We start from the raw sequence: 15,749 nt of genomic DNA, 5'->3' as shown, positions 1-15,749 counted from the left end.
TTTTCATCTTGGCCTGCCCCAGCGACCACCTCGTCGGTTCTCTGGCAGCACACCTGCAGGGCTCTATCACCACCCGTGTTTTTAGTTGCAGGCTATCCAAGACCTTCTCAGGCGCCAGGATGATAAGCAGTAGAGCGGGCTTGTGCTAAGGCTACCTTGGTGGAGCGTAAACAACGTTATCTTCAGGAGAAATCCACCTCGCAATCTCCTGGCATGCAGGAAGAATGGGAATTGCGGCCAAACTAACTTTCCCTCTTTGCACCACAGTGGCCTTAATGTGTTTGTAGAAGGAGTTTAAAGACATGCTCCAATGTTTGCAGAGATTTTGTTTCTATTTTCTCTTCTAAATGCAGTCTCCTTTGAAATATCAAGTCTTGAGCCAATCCCTTAAGACTTTAATGAGAATTTTGCCCAAGTAATAAAATGAATAATGGCTTCGGGTTTTGGCCCTGGATAAAAACAACTGTTGTCCCTGTGACAGAAAAAAAATACTCCATTGGCAAGAAATATCTTCGTGGTCACCGACACAATAAATCATTTCATAAATCCCTGACCACTGATCTTTCAATTGCTTTGTAGTTTGAAACGGGTATAATGCGTGCTTCAGAAAGCCCTTCATTACGCAGTTTTCCCGACGCAGCCGTTCAACCCCCTCACGCGACTGAGGCTTGTTTCTAAGGCAAAGCCCCCATGGGGAGCCACTGCTGTGAGGCGCCTGTGGCCAGGCCGCGGGGGAGGCCTGCAGCTATGCTCACCCACAGGGGAGGGGAGAAGGAGGCAAAGTGCTCCTGAACGGGAAAATGGAGAAATAGGGATGGTGCTCTGCTCCTGGGGGAGCATTGCCCTGCTGGGTGAAGCAGGTTTCTGGTCAGGAAGCGTGGCCACCGGTGTTTCTGTGGGCCAGCAGAGCGGTGTCCTGCTTGGCGAGGGGGCCAGGCCAGCTGGCCTGCAGCGTGCTGCCTGCCTCCTGGGCAGGAGCACCGGGGGAGCAGGCAGCAGCAGCTCATCCCTCCTCTTTGGGTAACAGCACAAAAATATTCATAAGGCATCCTCTACTTCAGCAAGTCCTCCCCTCCCTCGTGGTGTATTGGCAGACGTTACTGTGTTTGTATGAAGCATCATCGATGCTGCTGACTCAGACAGTTCCCAGTGTGGTGCGACGGAGAGATGTCCTTACAATTAGCAGGACTCAGTCCATGCCTACTACTGAATGTTAAATACCAGCAGACTGGAGTGCTGCGTTGCAACTTCTGCCAGTGACTGCTCACACTTATCTTGTCTGCTGTTCTCTCTTGGGAACCTCTTCAGTGAGGATTTTTTTCTCCTGCTGGATGTCGTGTACCTACACAAATGCAGCAGTGGAGATCCCAGAGGGAAAAAAAAGAAAAAATCCCTGAAAAACCTGCTGCATTTGATTGCTTTCTTGAGTTCAATATTCTGCTCCTGAGCTGCTTTAGCATCTCTTACTACACCAGTGTTACCTCCTCTGGAGGGTGTAGATTGATTCATTTTTACACTGTGATGTTTTTCTTTCCCCCATGCATTCTGCAAAGGAACAAAGCTCTTATCTTGGATATTTCAAGACCCATGAACCCACCAACAATGCAGAGCTCAGCCCCATGATGTCTGTTTCCTGTGTGATGCCTTTTGTTACAGTGCAGGCACAACTGAAACTGCAAGAAATCCCCGTGTACGCCGATGTGATGCTCTTCCCATCACTACTGAAAACTGCTTTTCTAATCTCCATCCCAGGAAAAAACAGGAGGGGTAGGATGGGCCTGCCATACCTCCTCCTCTGAGGTGCAGTGCTTCATGTGGTGTGCTGGCCACCGAGAGCGCGGAGGTGATGTAACTAAACACAATGCTGCTGCATCGAGGAACAAGCCTGATGAAGCCTTTTAAAAGATGGATTAAAAATATCCAGTCTGTTTTTCTTCTGTGCTGGTGACCACAGCTTTACACAACTGCACAAGGAAGGAAGTGAGGAAAGTGGGTTGTGGCGCTGTAGCACAGCAGCAGCTCTCTGCAGCTCCTCAGGCCAACATGGAGATCTTCAGAAATGTGTTATGACAGGTAAACACAGCACCAGGTGTATCAAGGGTATCGAGGGCAATACTGACAGTATCTCAGGGTATCTCTTCATCTTTTCAGTTCAGACCCTATATGCAAACATCACACCTATCTACAAATAAGTATGTCACTTATAAGTATGTCACAAGGGCCGTGACTAGCTTCTGAGTGGGATGAAGCAAGACGGGGCTCTACTGAGTAGCTGCCCAAAGCTGTGTTTGTTTTATGAGCCAGCTTGAGCTGCACACAACTCACATTGATAGGAGTGAGGTTTACCAGATGTATGCCACAACTAAATTAATTGCTTGTGCTTATCAGCTGAGTAGTTTGCAGCTTGTTTTTTTCTCCTGACTTAAGGCACATTTATAATCAGGTGGCATTTTCTCCACCAACATGTCCATTTCTTGAAGGGGAAGCCATTTGTGTGTGGTTTTTTTTTTTTTTTTTTTTTTTTTATAGAGAGAAATCCCAGTGTCACCTGTTGAAGCAGGACACTTTGCCATAGTACTGGAACACATTTCCCCACAGCCTCTCCCCAAGCTCTCGGGGCTCTAGGATGGATTCGCAGTGGTTGCACTGGGGAGGGAAGGGTGAGAGGGGGGGAGGGCTGCCAGCCACCCCCAGCCCCGGTTGTGCTGCGCCTGTTCCCATTTTAAGTTCAAAGCCTTCCACATGGCAGCTGAGTGGGAGACTTTCCAAAATCTACAGGAGGCTGGGAAGGGATCCAGAATCCAGCGTAACGAGGAGTATCCTGCCTCTGAAGAATTGGCAAGTAAGCATATGCGAAGCGTACCCCTCTTTGTCAGAACCAGAGCTGCTGTTTTGCAAACAAACTCCCCACCCGTTTGCGAAGCAGCATTCGCTGCCTGTCTCTGTGTAGGTGAGACTGCGCCAGCCCAAGGAGCTGACAGTAAGCCATCCCTCCTCCCCACACACTGCACCGCTCCCACCTTTCCTTCCTTTTTCCAGCACTGCTAGCCCTTTTATCACGCACTGGTTCCTCAGATCCTAGACCTAGCAGGCTATCATATTGCCAAGCAGATTGGTTTATTTTGGGGTCCAAAGATTCGTCATGGGCATGTCTTATATAGGACTGGGCCTTATATTTCTCACTGAGGTCCTTGCAACAATTTCTCTCCTGCCAAATCCCTTTCTGTCTAGCTCCTGCACCCACATTCAGAATCCATTTCCTGTGGCTTTGGTTTGGCTGGGTTTTGTGCTCTTTTTCCCTTCTTAATCCCTCAGCTTTTTTTTTTTTTTTTTTTCTTTTTTTTTTTTTCCCTCTTCTCTTCTGCCTGTAACAGCATTTGTATAACCTTACTTCTTCTGCACAGCACTTAAATGGCAACACCACAGGCCTGCCTCTGAGCTGACACCACTCATTTGCAAGCATGGGAAGAGGCAGTGAAAGCCCCCTCCATTTAAACCATTACGGTATATGAGATCTCAAGCATTATAAAAGTTTCAGGCACAGACTTTGTAAGTCACAGACATGCAGAAAAATTAGTTCCTCCAAAACTTCCCTCACAAGCAGAGAGGCAAAGCCTTTGCTGCTCTGCATTTCCCTTCCTGCAGTGGCTGTAATAACATCCAGCAGTAATTCAGATGAGCAAGAGGCTCCTGCTTTGTGTACAGCAGTGAAAAGCCAAAGGATGGAGCGGGCCAGTGCTTCTGGCAGAGCAGACACATGATAATTAAACAGCAGCAGCTAGATATCCGTCGGCGCAGGAATGGCATACTTTCCTGGTGAGCTGGCAGTGGCAGGTAATAAAGCTTGCATGCTTACACTTCCATTACGAACGGAGCTGCTAGGAGCCTCTCCTCCCCAAAGAATGCCGTAGCATACAGTGGAGTGAGTCTGTGGTCACCAGCGTTTCGCAGGCATCTGGCTGCACACTCAGCACACACTGGGTGTGCAAAGCCACAGCACGCCGCCCGGGCAGTGCTCAAGGGCTGCTAAGGGAAGCAGGAGCCTTCTCACATGTGCAAAGAGGGAGTCCCTGTGCTTTTAACACTTTTTGGACCACAAAACAAAGCCGTTCTCAGCAAAGAGAGATGGTTGCACTCACGAGTATGAGCCCCTAAGGTTTTTTGTGGTCAATATAAAATCCTCCCCGTTACTTCGTGAGGTTCTTAGCTAATACCTCATTGATTACTGCTGCTGTAACTCCTCCTAAACAGATGAAGTATTTCAAGCACTTCAGAGAAAAGTATGTCCCCTCTCTGCACTGACGTGTGCAGAAATGCCTCTCATACTTTCTGGATCTAGCTTATCTTTCCCAAGGGCTGAAGCATGACGTTTCTTGGTTATTCTTTTCCCTGGCACTTTGAATAGTGCTTCTGCCTTGCTCCAGAGGCGAGGGAGGTCAGGATCCTTCCCCAAACATCTTGCTGAAATTACAGAAGTTCAGACATACTATTAATGTTAACATTATTGATTGTCTTAGAACATATTTTTACTGCCTTGTAATATTTACAGACTTTACTGCGAACCATCCAACTACTCCTTTCAGGCACATGTCCTTTGACGTAATGGATACAGTATAAATGCTTGAAATCTCAGGAGCTGTGAGGGTTTAGGACGCATGTGAAGATGATTAGTATTTCCTTCAGGAACTTCATGTTTCTGGGATATTCTTAACATCAAACTCTTGCATCCCTTGGACATTCAAAGCTCCCGAGGGACCTAGGCAAGCTACAGTCCAGCCAAGTCCACTTATTCCCACAGTTCGCTTTCCACACCTCATTAAAAAAGTGATCCAAGATTTCTCTTCAAAGCTTCAGCAGCCCTGCACATTAAAAAAAACCTTTGAGAAACAAACCAGCATACACTGTTAAGTGCACGCAGTGCTCCAAGAGGATTATATGGCAATAAGGAAGTATTCCTGTGCAAAAACTAAAAGAGAAAAAATATTTTTAAAAAGCATATACTTTAATATGCTTTTAAATACTTTAAAAAAGGCCTGCAGAGCAGCAAGCCTTTCAGGCATCATAGCAATTACACTGGTATGGTTTAGTCCAGGTACACAAAGCAAAGCAGGGTGCACTGGCACAAAAATTTTTGCAGCTCTACATGCAGAGTGCAGTTTTTGGTGGCAATGTTTATATCAACAGTCATGTTCTACGTAGTAAAACCTCAGTATCAACCAGGTATAAATGCCAACCAAAGTCACTTTACATGGATGTGCTTACATTTCTCCCTATCATTTCTCCCACAATTTTCCTTTGGACCTCTCTTTATCACAGCCCTCTTTTTCCTTCCGTGCTGTACGTCTCTGTGCACTTACTTCCACAGCTCCTGAACCTCTGCACAGGTCTTGATGCAGACTGGACTCCTCCTAGCCCTCTCACAACACTTATAGATCACAGTGACTGGTTTGATCATTTAAATTCCAGTTTTCCTTCCAGCACGCACTTTCTCTTCTTCCCTATCTCATGGGTTAACAAAACAGCTGCAGCAGGTGGCCAATGCAAGCCCAGTTATTCCAGCAGGACAGGTGGGTGTTAAGCAATACTGTTACCTGCTTGTTCCTTCATTTTCATACAGGAAGATAGGGAATGAATACAATTTGGGAGAGGTATAATTTTGGTCTTACCATCAGACTGCCTCGCCAGCCTATTTTCCATTGCAAAGAGGTCTCCCCAAGCATAGACTTTATTTTCCCCCACCCAAATTCTCTTCGAGGCTCTCGCCCATTTATATTTATCAGAAATTTGAATTTGAAATCTACAGCCACCCCACAGAACAGGATGAGGTGCCTACATGTGTACGTCTGTCTTCCCTGATGCTGTTCTGGAGCAGCATGGTCACTCCTGACCCCAGGAGATCACTGCTGGAAGAGCTCCTCCACCTGAAGCAAAGGCCACCTCTGCGGACATCACATCATGCCATGGCTGGCCTCGGTGGTTTGAAGAGGGGTCTGAAGGCTGAGGTTTACCCACTAAAATGAGTACAAAGAGCTGTCTGGTTTCCTTCCTGCAGTCTCACTGGCCAAGCTGCAACACTTTGGGCTGGTAAACTTGAGGATTATTTCTCTGCTGGCTGTGCTGCAGGTACTGGGCTGCTTCAAAACATTGCTCAGGGAATAATCCCAGCCCAGCAAAATAACTTTTCCCCCTCCATAAGCTGGAAAAGCAAAGGGCTGACCAGCACTGGGTACAGTACTGTGGGGTTTTAATCCCCGATTACTGGGTGTTGGTCATATAAACAAGCTAACAACAAAACAAGGAAAGACCCTAGCTGACATGACTATAGGAGGAAAAAAGGCAGGCTTCAAAATCTGCCTTCCTTTGTGTTTACTCAGCTTGAGTGAGGACAGACAGGCTGCAAAGCACACAGTGCTGGAAGTGGGAAGCTGGAGCACCATGTTGATTCAGACATTAGCCTGAATCCTGCGGTGACCCAGATCACAAAGATTAAAAGCACCACAATCCTTGAACTAATGAAGTAGGTAAGTGGATAGGACTTAATGATGGTGTGATACTCGGGTTACAGTCTGTGTGCTTCTTGCAATAAGGAGAAACTCTTTGGCTGGCTGACGAACCTACATTTCTGCCTTCCTCCCAGCCTGTCTGGAACTAGTGCTTACACCTGCCTGGAGTCTCAATCCTGCCAGCAGTCCTGAGAGGGACACTAGGTGCTAGGAACATGAGAAATGGCTTAACTTTCTCCTATCAGCTGCTCTTTTTTTTTTTTTTTTTTTTTTTTTTTTTTTTAAACCACTGTAAGCTGTTTAACTAGGGCAGGGACAATTTCTTTTCATGGATTTGCATGCTGGATGCAAACCACAGTTCCTATATTCCACTGAAACCACTAGCTGCTGCTATTAAAAAAAAAAAAAAAAAAGTCATAAAGGGATGTGCAGTGAGAAAGTGCAGTGAAAGTTCAGTGATTACCTGGAAGAAAAGCACAAATAGGAAGGTCAGGAGTCCAGTGATAAGTGATATCTAGTACATTTATGTGACAGTGATAGAGACAACGAACAAATAAGGCACCAATAGCACTATCAGTTATCAAAGGAAAAATTACAGCACTGTCAGCTGTGGGTGTGTGGAATCTCCATAGAAAAGCCTGTACCTCTACTATGCTGCTCTGATAACAGACGTAAACACTGAGACACTGAGCGATTAGGCTGCTGCTTTAAGGAAGATGATACAAACAAGTCACTTCAAACTTCGGACAGCCCTGAAATGCACCACAGCCTCTGCACCTATGTCCCAGCAAGCACAAACAGCCAGAGCGTGTGGCAGTGGTGGTGTGAGGCATTCAGACAGCACAGTGGTGGGTGACTGCCACAGGCATAGAAAACATTTCACAAGTTACTTGTCAAAAGTAGATACAATTAAAGAACAAGAAAAGAGGATCTTTTTTTTTTTCATTTTTCTTTAGGAAGAGAGAAACCATGGGGTATGATGTATTACAGCAGGGCTGCCTAACCCTTGGGAGATGGGATGGCAGTTCTGCAGCACTTCTGTGGACCAGCCCTGACTGCTCCTGAGTCCTGTGAGCACAGAAGCTTGTGGGGCTCAGGATCCACACATGGGAGCACTCGGAGCCCTTGGGCTATGGCCTCACCACCAGAAATCCCTGGATTACAAACTGCATCTCTGCTAACTCTCCTTACAGACTAAACACATGGGGGATCCCCTCTAACCTCTGCAGGGAAGCGCATGATCCAAGGCATGAATATGGCAGCCAGCCTGATAAGAACTGGCGTTTTGTAATCAGGGTAGTGAAGACTGCCATTAGTTCCTCAGCTTTCAAGTCTCTGTTTTGGAGAAGGTAACACTCCCAGCAACAACCGAAATGATTAAGACAGCAGAAACTGCAGAGCAGATGAGTAAATAATAACCACTTGACTCATTTCCTAACTCAGAGATGCCTGGAAGCCTAAATTAACAAGTCTTAGAGCAAAAGACTCTCAGCAATTTCACCTTCTGTTTTTATTGTACATAAAGAGAGAAAAGTCTGCAGGGAATGGACCTTGTGACAGTATCTTGCTTGGGCCACTTACAAAGAAGACTACACTTTTTGATACTTACAGTCATGCCATGTCCTATACACAGTGCACGGTTAGGGGATGGATTGGCACCGCACCTTCCCCACATGTGGGCACCATGTGGTGCTCTATCTATGGGCCCTTCTTGCTCTCCCAGATGCAGAACATCAGTGGCTTGGGTTGTCCTTTATCATAATGGCCAAACAGATTTTAAAACAAAATTTTCTTGTTGCAAGGAAGGCTTTAAAGAATAAATAGGACTTTGGTAAATTGGTCTACAGAAGTTGCCAGAACTTGAGCTGGACATTTCATAGATGATACTTTCTCAAGTTATTAAATAGTCTGCCAAGGTGACCATGAAATCAGGTATTCTAAGTACATATTCATGGAGGTACCTGCTGAGATACAAATTTAACTGTCTTGTAACCAGAAATGAGTCACTAAAAGTATCCCAAATACAGAATTCTTGTTAACTGTGGAAAAGAGCCCCAGATATCTGCAGCCAATAGGATCCTGATAACAGACAGCCTCTCGGATGGGGTAAATGGCTTCACACTGAAAATATAAGACATGCTAAAAACACCAAACATTTTCTCTTAGCTATAAACCAAAGTGGCACAACTGGAATCACAGAAATATTTTTTTTTATCCTCATGACATGACTGTAGGAATCTGGAAAAGATATCAACAAAGCGACTGGGTGATTTGCTCAGGAGCCAGCCATAAACCAGTTAAGGACAAGACTGATGATAAGGCTCAGTCAACAGGTACTCTGCTACATAAATAGGAGAGGGGCTGGGATCAGGGAGCACTGGCTGGCCTCCTCAGATATGAGGCTATCTATAACAGACAGACTTCACTGTGCGCAGACAGGCTTCAGCAGGGTAGTTTCAAGCCTGGTAGGGCTTGCTCAAAAGACAATACATTAGAAATTGCATTATTTCTTAACCCCATAATAATCTCAGATTAGCTTCACAAGTATAAAAAAGTGAAGTTTTCAGGAACTTTTACAGAATATGCTGATTTCTACCAGCCACTGCTGGCACCAGTCTGCTTTTCTTTGCATATATGTTGATTCATAAATGGTACTCAAGGATATAGGAACCAAATCTACCACACTTTACAAATGCTATATTTCCCTTAAACTACAAAGAAACGTAATTTGTGCTCATCCCTCAACAGGGGAAATATTATTAGCATATCTAACACAACATGGCATTCTAGAGGGAAGCCTTATCCTGGATGTACCCATGGAAATTCACCGCAAGTGTAAATACATGATAGAAACAATTCACCACACCTTGACAACGTGCAATCTGGATTTAGGAGTTCAAGAGATAAAATGTTAAGGTAGATATTAAAACTACTTAATTTGACTGTAATTTGAATGTCCAACAGAATGTCGATGTAGTCCCCAGTCAGCTGAACAAACGACTTTGCTCAGAAATGAGGCCTGGGGAACATTATTCATAGTTTCAAATTATGGAACAAAAAAAATAATGAGATAACCTACATTATTGGTAAAGGCTGGTCAAGTGAAAGACCCAAAGAGCCTGAGCTTAACAAACCTGAGCAGCAGAAGGTAACTTCCAAATTTATGAATTAGTTGTTTTGCTCTTATATATCACTCATTAGTTCTCAAGAGTTTATTGAAAATAGCAGCATTTCAAATTTGGGTAGAAAAATTATACCAAAATTATAACCAAAAATATACAGTGTACCTACAGTTTTGGAAATTATCAAGTGTGCTATTTTGAGTTACGACACTGGCAAGGGATTTGCAAACATTTTGGATGCTCCAGTAATTCAAAACAGGCATGACGTACTTAAAGCAGGAGGCTTTTCCAGCCATGTGATCCATTTGTTTAGGCCATGAGTCCAGGAGGCCTCTTACACAATCCTGTCCCCATTTGTCCTACCTCTATTGCTTCTCGCATACATTTCCAATGAAATTCCTGTTAAATTCCTGGTTGCCATTAGCATGACTGTGCATACACAGCCTGCTGAGTGAAAGCAGAATAGCCTTTCATCCAAGGTGGCACCTTCACCTTTCTCCCTCCCTTTTTACTGTATCTCTCACTGGTGGAAATTTAAACTCCATCTGACTCCAAACATTTAATCAAGCCTCTTAAGCATCGGTGCCTAATTGTCTCCTGTTCACCAAGAGCCAGGCCCTGCAAGGATGTGACTTCAGCTCATCAGTGAACTGCCTCTCTCCAATGACCACAGAGAGAGCACAGATCCCAAATTCAGGTGCCTTGGTGATGTGTGCCATATTAGTTTATGTGTAGCAGTCATATGTGTTAATTAACATCAGCATCAGGGTCTAACATGTATCTCCTTTGGAAAAGTTACTGTATTTCTGTGGGCTTGTCCAATACCCAGGATGATGGGCCTGGAGCTATCTTGAAATACACGTCCAATTAATCACATACAGAAGTTGTATACATGGTGTAGAAGTGCAGTCTCTCAAGCCTTCGTAGAAAAATTGTCCCAGAAAAATGATCCTTCATAGACTCAGATGAGTTATCATGTAAGAACCCCATGGCCAGATACAGTCTTCATGAAAAGCAAATATGCTAGGTTGTTAAAGAGGGGCAATCTAGATCCTAAATTTTCTTATCTGAACCAACATACAAATGAGCACTCAATTAGGATTGCTCTCTGCAGACTGTTATCAACAGTGAGAAGACATCAATATTCAACATGATGGAGTGTTTTCACCACTGTGGTTAGGAGCACTGTGTTTGTCTATAATTCATTTGGGTCCTGGACTCATATCTGTTTCTTTCCTGCATAGTTGTTGCATATTAAGCCAGTGAGCACAGCCCACAGATTTTGGTTTTTGTGCTTAAAACCTGCTTGCAGTCATGAGGTTTTAAAATCCACACTTCTTTTCAACTGCTGAAGCAATACTCTGGGACAACATATCACAAAAGCAAGGCCAACTGCTTTCCAAAACAACATGTACCATGAAACAAAATAAATTGCAAAGAGAAATGGACCACTGCGAAAGCAGAAGGAAAATAGTGCAAGGTAATAACATAAGCAATCAAAAAAGCAAGCAAAAAATATACAAGCACTCACACCACTCTTCCAGTCCACAAAATACTCAAATAAGGACAGCAGTGTTCAGTGGAAACTGCACAACAGTATCATTGTCCAGCTGCTTTGTTCTTCTCCTGTAAATACTGATCTAATGTCCAACACTGCAGTTCCCTGTTAGAACATAAGGAACCAATGCTGGCCACACACCATGAATCATAGTGAGTTTTCATCTGTATTTAAAATTTTTGGACTTCGAACAAACTGACCGAGCAGCTAAATACACAATCCAGTTCCCATTTCTAAAATCCCATTCCTGGCAAAGCCAGCAGTTCACAGCAGGTGATGGCTCTCTGTGAAAATACCAGTGCCTCCTCTTTTCTAAAAAGATGTGATACAAGCTCCTACTGATTGGCAGGGATATATATTCAAGCAGACAGTTTCTCTGAGCTATCAGTTCTCCCTTCTGTGCTGTCCAGATATGAGAGCAGAAATTTAAAAGTTAATTACCTCAAAATTTTGCTTCCTTAAAAATATTTCGTGAGATTCTGACTTCTTGCTCCTGGTACAAGACTGTGAAGTACTGTTGCTGCCTGCATTTGGTCCTGAATGGCACTGGTTGAAGCAAAGAGTTACGGCTGTATCTTCTTTCTGGCCCTAACGATAAACCAGGAAAAAGAAAGAAAAGGTGGATTTTAACATCAAAATTACTACATATATGACAGCTTTTCTGAAAAATATAAAGATCCACACTGGAAATCCACTCCGACTTAACAAAAACATCACTCCAAGATAAACTGATAATTATCAATAAGTGGCTGCAAGTAATTTTGAATAGGTAGCTGCATAATACTATGCAGACAAGGTTGATTAGACTTGGAAATGTTTCAATGGGGCATGTAGACTGGCTCCATATACTATGAAATTGAGGTTTTCTGTCATGCATAAAGCCAAATTCAAGCATCCAAGATCCATAAGGCAAGTCTGGAAAATGATAATGATTCTTCCATAGTCGTCTAACTATGTAATTTAGAAGCTTCACCAAATGCTGCTAATCTTACAGTACATTTGGAAATGCCGTACAGTGAAAACAAAGTGAATCCAAAAACCAGGATATTTGGGGTATCCAGCATATATATCTTCCTAATGGAAGGTTCCAAATGGTCCCATGGAGCTCCAGGGCAGTTGTGGTGGCCAGGGCTGGGTACAGGTGAGGTGTAGTTCAGGCAGGGCTGAGCACACAAGGGGATCGGGTTGAAGATCTAGGATCCTGTGGGGCTGATCAGGGCAACGATGGCCAGCTGTGCTCAGCACTGCATTCCTCAACGTCTCCCTGGCTGCTACATCCAGCCTCACACTGACTGATGGGCTAGAATATAAAATGGAGGTCACATTATTATTCCTGGAAAAAACAAACAAACAAACAAACAAACAAACAAACAAAAAAAACACCTGATGCTAGCTATATATTTGCCTGCGTTCTCAAGGAAATGGGACTTACACAATCACACCGTCTGTTGGCACAGCCGTTAGATTTACCCCTACAACAAATCCCGAGTCTGTTGGTAAATTTAAACCACATCTGACAGAAGGGCAAGGTTCTTAAAGATAAAAGCTCTTCCAAAGTCAAACAAATCTGCACATGGGTTGCAGTGAGGAGACCGCAGCAGGTACCTCAGTGTGAGAATCAATTGCCACGAGAGCTCAACAGCCACAGGGCCTTGGGGACAGTCGGTGCATGTGTATGGGCAGCCAACGTGCAGCAGACCTCAGAGCCACCACAGAACTGGCTGTGTCCTGCCCAAAAGAGCACTGGGGCACCGGGGAGGTCATAAGGACTCATGGGGGACACTTCTGGTTTGTGAGGCTCTGTGGGATGTTGGACACCTACCATAGGAAACCAGGCTGCATCAGCTCTGCTGCTCAGCTGGCTGTTCCTTTCTTTAAATTAATCTACAGAAAATCCTTGTTAAAGGTCACAACAACAGAGCCAAAGTTGGCACGAATATGTTGTCAAAAGCCAACATTTTAAAAGGCTGATAGTTTCAAATGCATCATGCTGTGACATTATAACACGACAGCATTATACTATACTAAAATAACTCCCGATGCTTACATAATCTGTAGATTAACATTCTGAAGCTCTCACTAAAAAAAAATAAATAATAAAAAATCCTACTGTCTTATTATTTTTGGAATTTTATGTTAATGCACATGAAGCAATGAGTAAAAACTGAAGAGCATAGAAACTCGGAATCACAGAATGGTTTGGGTTGGAAGATCATCTTAAAGATCATCTAGTTCAAACCTCCTGCCATAGGCAGCATAAGCACTTTTATGCTGTTTTTCCTTTGTGAAAATGAACAAGCACCTCAGGAAGCTGTTATTCCTGAAGGGAGCAGTAAGAGAAATTGGGTGAGCATACTAGTATCAGTTTGCAGTGCTATCTTCTATCTTTGAAAACATCAGAAAAATGTGTATTTCCTCACTTTCCCCATCCTCACCAGCATCTTCTGTATAGAACCACCAGGAAATCATCAGGAAAGCAGTACACCTTATGATAACAACCACGAGAGGATGTGGTCTGTGCTCTTGGGAAAGCACAGAATCGCCAATTCTTGTCAGATTGGCTCAGGAGGAAGTAGAATGGAAAGTTTTAGAATCTGGATAGCAACTGTGAGAACAGCACTAAGATTATTTTAAACACTTGCTACCTAGAACTGGGAATGCGTGATTTGTTTTCTGTAGAAGAAGAAAGTGGGTCCAATATTACTTTGTTAGTTTATAAAGATGAAAAAAAAAAATCTCTCAAAATGTCTTTGAATGCAAAAGGAATCAAGCAGCGGGGGAGGCTTTGCTCACAAATTCAAACCCCTTTGCCGGCAGCATTCTGCCTAAATGTATCTTTTATTTTATTATTTTTAACATTGTCAGACTAATGGCATTTTTGTGGCTGTGGCCATCACTTTCTGACTGCCCTATCGCAGCTTCTCTTTTTTTGTGTGCCCTTCCTTCCCGTAACACAAACCTTTACCGAAGAGCAATCAAACCTCTTTAACTGCACAGGCTTCTGCTTTGGAAAATAGCCCATGCTGTTTCAGTTATCTGATCCATAAAAGATCACTTTCCTTACCAAGTTATTAAAATTTACCTAAACTTATTAAAATTACTTATGCCTCTGAAGGCCTAATTAATGTTTAGACACAGCAACATGATAGCAGCTTGCAATCTGATTGAAGACACTCAGCATGATACAATCTATGAAAGTAACACAAAGAATTTCAACTCTGGTCTGCAGAGTTAACAGCAACATTAAATCACATAGCACTACAATTCCTACAGTGACAGATTGTTTGCACTTAAAAGAGGTCAGCGAAAACAGCAAATGTCATACAATAAATATAGGGGGGTGGGGGGCAGAAAAATAAAAAGAAACTTATTAAGACCGAAGAAATCACCATATTTGCAACTAATGTAAATTAGTATATCTTCAGTGTAGATGATGAATTCAGTTGTGCAATGGAGCTAAAAAATTGGCTCAAAACAGTTATTAGAACATGGGATGGTAATAAAAGAACAATGGGGAAAATAAATTAATGAATTAAAACTAGTTCCACTCTGAAATATCCAGCAAAAGAAAAATAGTAATAAAAAAATAATAAATTAAATAATGTGCTTATTACTTAATTAACTCAGATGAACAAACCATTCTAATATCACAGTGAACTCAGTCACCGCACTCCTCCAAGTGCTGCTGACAGTTTCCTCTTGTTATCTGCACAAATGTCCACGTATCTTCAGACCCACAGTGCTACTTGCCAAAACCATGAAGTGGCTGGGCTGTGGTACCCGATTTCTAGGGCATGACAAGCAAAATGCCAGTGTCTGGGAAGGGTTCCTTCCTACAGGAAGAACAGCTGGGCAAACTGAAGCAAAACACATGTGAGTTTTGCAGCTTGGTACCAGCAATGACCTGGACAGGGAGTAACTGTAAGTTGTGCAAGCCCATAACGCAAATAAGCCTGAGCTGATTTCCAAGTGTTTCATAGATTAAGTACATTTCAATACTGATAAATTAAACTCTTCTGAAACCAGTTCTTGGCACCGAGGTTAACCTGCTTGGAAGAACCAGTGTTTTTTCCAGAAAACTCCCTTACCCTCAAAACCAAGGCAGTGCTTGTACACTGCATAATGGAGACTTGGGAAGGTCAGCCAGGGCAAGGTGCTGTTCCTGCCAAACAGTGATAGAGATGGTAGAGCCCCAGTCCCTGGGAACAGACCCCACACCGTTTACTTGTACAGTTATAGCCACAGTTGCCAGCAACCATCATGAATCCTTTTTTTACAGCTCCAGCTTTGGAGGTACTTCGGCCTTTAGAAGTCAAAGGCCTGGGCAGATCACACCCAGCACCTCCACCTGATGATGGTCTTGGCAGGCAGCCTCCAGAGAGCAATTCAGTCTCCCCAAGATGTGACTTTCCACTTCAGAGTGCCTATTTTGCTCCTCTGCCTCCCGAGAGAGCCTGGGTTAGCCGGGCTCCAAGTGAGGTGCTCCTGCTAGGTGCTTACAGATGGTTAGGATCAGGCTGTGCCAAGTGGCTGGGCTGCTGTGAGAGGCAGAGGTCATGACCACGC

The 15,749-nt window shown here is 43.7% G+C and overlaps 1 long non-coding RNA gene across 1 annotated transcript; it reads right to left on the bottom strand.

The window, feature by feature from the left end:
• Positions 1 to 1,947: 1,947 nt before the first annotated feature.
• On the bottom strand, positions 1,948 to 12,330 carry LOC311435272. Its single transcript, XR_014692016.1, has 3 exons — positions 12,198 to 12,330; positions 11,625 to 11,771; positions 1,948 to 2,825 (listed from the first exon to the last, which is right to left on the bottom strand). It is a non-coding gene; the product is annotated as an uncharacterized lncRNA (long non-coding RNA).
• Positions 12,331 to 15,749: the final 3,419 nt, after the last annotated feature.

The sequence above is a fragment of the Aythya ferina genome (genome assembly GCF_964211825.1).
Source record: "Aythya ferina genome assembly, chromosome: 3".
Classification (NCBI taxonomy): Eukaryota; Metazoa; Chordata; class Aves; order Anseriformes; family Anatidae; genus Aythya; species Aythya ferina.
The sequence above is the reverse complement of the archived record's forward strand: the minus strand, read 5'-3'. Positions and strand labels throughout refer to the sequence as shown.